A 5,000-nucleotide genomic window follows, 5' to 3' on the forward strand; every position below is an offset into this window, starting at 1 on the left:
GTAGATCGCAGTCAGGGCGTATAAACCGGTAATGCTGAGGAGATGACCGAGGTATGAAAAACAAGAAGAGAGGTCGCACGTACCTACATACGGCCTTGTAGCACAACGCAAAAAGAATAAAAATAACAAATATTTCAATAGGAAAGCAACGTTTCGTCCTGCCGATGCAGATGTCTTTCTTCAGGGACAACAGCCGGTATTTGGAAATTAATTTAGCTTCGCTTAGTTATCCCATTTTGGCCGGGAACCCCATTCTGGTGTTAGCATCATGCTATGCTGAAAATAGCAGATCTACAAGCTCATAGCGCGCCACCGAGTGGCGCGCTACGAGCTTGTGGGTCTGCTATTTTTGAAAAATCGAAGAACGACCGACATAGAAACATGGCTTTTTCAGAAAACTGTCAGGATGTAGAAGATTTTTTTTTAGAATCTGATCTCAGGTCAAAATGGGTTATAGTACAGCCGTAGCAGAGGCTCCCCTAACTGAACTGGGGAGCAACTGCAGCTCAGCCTGATGTGGTAAACCCACCACCCATCTGGCACTACATGTGGGTTAGAACTAAACGTCTATGTGATCAAAGTGCTTGTTCAATTCCCCGTCGGGGGGGAGGGAAAAGATCTTGCCTGGGGAAGTGAACAAAACATGCTCTTCGCTGCTCACTCCCACCAGAACCTTCGGTGCCTCTTCTCTCATGTGTGTGTGTGTGTGTGTGTGTGTGTGTGTGGAAAATGGAATCGTTATGTGCGGTCTGTCCGCAGTGAGATATTTAAAGTCCTTTAAACGTCTTGTTCTGCTCAGCGTGCAGCGATGGTCATCTGGAGGGAAAACGCAGGGGCTTGTGACCAGTCTGTCACTGGTTTAGTCCCCTACGCTGGCATCTTTAACCACTTAAACCCTCTCTTCTTAGTTAAAAACATGGACCCGGCCACCTTACGTATTTGTACTTGGACCGGTGTTTTTCCCCTCTCCTGCACCAAAAAATAGCAGATCTATACAAGCTCACAATGCGTTGCAAGGCGACGCATATGAGCTTGTAGATCGGCTATTTCGTTCTAAGAATGCTGGGGTTTCAAGCGGTTCAATTATGAGTCCCATGCTTATGAAATGACATTGAGGTGTCCTTTGAGCAAGGCATTGAGGCAAAGGTGCTTTTTTTTTTTGGGTCAGGTATACTAATGATCGCTCATAAATGTATAGACGACATCGTCCATCACCTAGTCATACTGACGGCTTTAGCCTGATTGGCTGCCACACACGCTGCAGCATGCCTAAGCCAATGGGAGTGTGGTATGATCGCCTGCCTCCAAACTGTGGCACACGCAGCGCGAAAGGGCTGATTTCCGCAAGCTTTACCACCAGCAGCCTCGAAGCGGACAACAGCTGCACACGGTCACTGAACCAACGCACAGAACGTCGTATAAATCGAACGCACACAACAACCGCGGTTGTGACACACAAACATACACGTCACTATAGAATAATATAACCGTACTGATATGGGCTGGAGGACACAACGGAGACAGTGCTTCTTTCACCTGACAAATATCACTGTGTGATCATTTCTTGTTTTTTAACCCATATAGACCTATACCATCGATTCTACAAAATGTCTTCTAAATCCTGACAGTTCTTGTGAAAAAACCTCCTGTTTCTATTGTCAGTTGTTGTTCAAAAGGTTTCATGTCAAGGACCCCCAAAAATATATATAGTAATTGGCCGCCGACCCCCATCTGAAAATATGTTGTTCCAGGGACCTCCCCCCCCCCCCCCCCCCCCCCCCCCCCCCCCCCCCCCCCCCCCCCCCCCCCCGCCCCAAAGCAAAGATCTGAGTTAAAAACGTTCACTCACTCTGAAAGAATATATATTCAAAGATTTGTGGCTCATTTTCACGGATGAAAAAAAATAGCAGACCTATACACGCGACACTCGGTGGCGCGCTATGAGCTTGTACGTATAGATCTGCTATTTTTCAAACGCTAAATCATAACACAATGCTTAAAACACCAAAAGGGTGCAATATGAAAACAGTGCGACAGCGCTGCACCCTGACCCCATTAAAAAACATTGGACATTATACATATACATGATGAATAGCATTAAATGTGAATTATACCTCAATGAATAATATCAGCAGCGGATGATATTATGGGCATGGCGACAACTATAACAGTGTCGCAAATTGCAATTTGTTTGGTAGAGCCGCGACAGAGGAGGCGGGCGGCCTCGCGTCGCCTCTCCATGTGATTTATTTGCGTTATAAAAACAGGTGTTGCTGGAAACACAAACACACGCATGCGGCAACGCTGTGCCCATTTGATTTCACGGCACCACATGAGGTCAAGTGGTGCAGGTCGATTCACCAAGATGAGCCACATCCTCTGTCTGTCTGTCTGTCTGTCTGTCTGTAGGTGTGTGTGTGTTGTGTGTGTGTGTGTGTGTGTGTGTGTGTGTGTGTGTGTGTGTGTGTGTATGTTTGTGTGTGCTGTGTAGCATGATTTTTATCGTTCTTTATCTCCCTCATACTGTCTCTCTCCCACTCTTCCACCCCCCACTATTTTATTTCTCGCTCGCACGGGCGTGTACACACACACACACACACACACACACACACACACACACACACACACACACACACACACACACACACACACACACACACACACACACACACACACACACACGCACACATGCACACACCTCAGTAGGGTGTGTGTGATAACTGTATTGATTGCTCTTCCCTGTGTGTTTATACAGAGGACAGCTTGCTGATTGCTGTGTGAGTAAAATAGCAATCCCCACATACCGCTACACCCCCACCGCATAATAAGTAATACACGTGCACATAGGCATGTGACACACACACACACACACACACACACACTAAAACAAAATGCCATCACATTCACAAACACGCACACAAAGTCAAACAAAATGCCGCCTCCACAGACGTGTATGGATTTACACACACACACACACACACACACACACACACACACACACACACACACACACACACACACACACACACACACACACACACAACACACACACACACACACTTTCTGTTAGGGTAACACACATATGACTCACTTACATTATACATTTTCATGCATATTACCATCTCTCTCCCACTCCCCGTCTCTCCTAATCACACACACACACACACACACACACCGAATAAAGTTGTGATCCATTACAATAAAATGCTGCTGCAGCCTGAGACAATGGAACATAATAGGATGATGTATTGTCAGTCCTCCGACGGGGACACGCTCATCTCTCTGGCTGCTGGCAGGGATCACAGTGTGTGTGTGTGTGTGTGTGTGTGTGTGTGTGTGTGTGTGACTAAAGTGTCAGCCTGTGCATGGCATACAAATGCCATGTTAGTGAGTGTACAATTGTGCGCCACAAATTATTCCCCAAAGTGCTTTCATCAAAACACGGGTCATTCTAATACGCTTTACAGAACAGACACAAAAACAACGTCATTGTGTGCGTGTGTGTGTGTGTGTGTGTGTGTGTGTGTGTGTGTGTGTGTGTGTGTGTGTGTGTGTGTGTGTGTGTGTGTGTGTGCGCTGTGCGCGCGTGCGACTGCGCGTATGCGTGTGCGCTCGCGAGTAGACGCTCTCACCTGCCAAACCAATCTCCTGATTCAATCTGTCATTTAACCAAACAATCAGTCCATGTCCTCGCCCTATGGATCGGCTCATATTGACACTTCCCCATACACATCCTTTGATATTGAACCCCTAATCGCCTTTGTCCTGACCTTGTCGCACTGCTGCTACCACCCGGGGATAATTCACTACTTGTCGCGTGTGCAGATTGTCTCCGTTATAAGAATTGGCCGTTTTCCTAATGCATTTTTGACCCCCCGAGACGGTGAGTCCGGCTATGCCAGCGACGCAAGAGAGCTTTATTGAACGAAGGGAAGTGTATATACAGTAGGTACAGGGATAAGTTACAGTGTGTGTGGGGGGGGGGTGCCAATGGCAATTTTTGAGCAGTGCGTACCGCTCCAATGACTGCCCACATGTGTCCCTATGTATGTTTGGAGTATGTGTGTGTGTGTGAGTCTATGTCCTTAATGTAAGTTTGGAGTGACCTAAAGTTGCACTGTTGAGCAGCCTAAACACACAAACACACACACACACACACACACACACACACACACACACACACACACACACACACACACGCGCGCACACACACGCACTATACTGGCACTGCAGCTGGATGGATGCATAGACAGATAATTGGAAAGCATAAAGGTCCAAGGGGACAGAGTCACAAGTGTTCAGGTAGGAGGAGGAAGAGGAGGAGGAGGAAGAGGAGTGGGAGGACTCATGGTGGCCATTTATCATTTTGACAGCTGACCCTGCTACCCAGCCTTGAGACCTAAACGCTCCTCTCCTCTCCTCATGTCCTCTCCTCCTCTCTCTGAAGAAAGGAGGTGACACACAGACACACTGTAAGGTTACATGTCCATCCATGTGACCTACATGGACATAAAGGGACCAGACACCATGTTGCTTGAACCACAGGGATGCCATAATGGCAAAGGAGTTGCCAGGAACAAACACTGAACAGCTCCGCCACAGAATTACAGTACGTTCTGGTTGCTGAGAATATAGGACTAAGGACATTCACTCATACAGAATATGTATCGTTCAATGCAATATCCAATCACAAAACTAATTTAGACCAAAGACAATTCAAACTCTGCCTAATGTATTGTAATTAGGCAGAGCTGAATGCTGACCACAGATTTATGTGATTCACATTTTTGCATGTGAATCACATAATATCTCTTTACTTTAGTTAGCATGTTGTTTCAACAGATGCTAGATTTGATGTCTACCTGTTATCCTAGTGAGTCTCTGTTTGTCGAGTAATGTTCAATCTGCTTCATCTGCTTACACATGATCTCGCACTTAGGCGTGTTAGTCGAGCTGGATATAAGCGTGTCTACTAAAGACAAAATTGTGCATTGCAATGT

The 5,000-nt window shown here is 46.5% G+C and overlaps 2 protein-coding genes across 2 annotated transcripts in view; one reads left to right on the top strand and one right to left on the bottom strand.

Annotated features, from left to right (window-relative positions):
- The window catches only part of LOC308322131 (uncharacterized protein), a gene marked incomplete at its 3' end in the record, with an annotated part of 567,861 nt that overhangs the window by 476,482 nt on the left and 86,379 nt on the right, over positions 1-5,000 (bottom strand). The window lies entirely within an intron of this gene.
- The window catches only part of slit3 (slit homolog 3), a gene marked incomplete at its 3' end in the record, with an annotated part of 88,019 nt that overhangs the window by 11,510 nt on the left and 71,509 nt on the right, over positions 1-5,000 (top strand).

Source organism: Protomyctophum bolini (genome assembly GCF_963924005.1).
Source record: "Protomyctophum bolini genome assembly, chromosome: 10".
NCBI classification, from domain to species: domain Eukaryota; kingdom Metazoa; phylum Chordata; class Actinopteri; order Myctophiformes; family Myctophidae; genus Protomyctophum; species Protomyctophum bolini.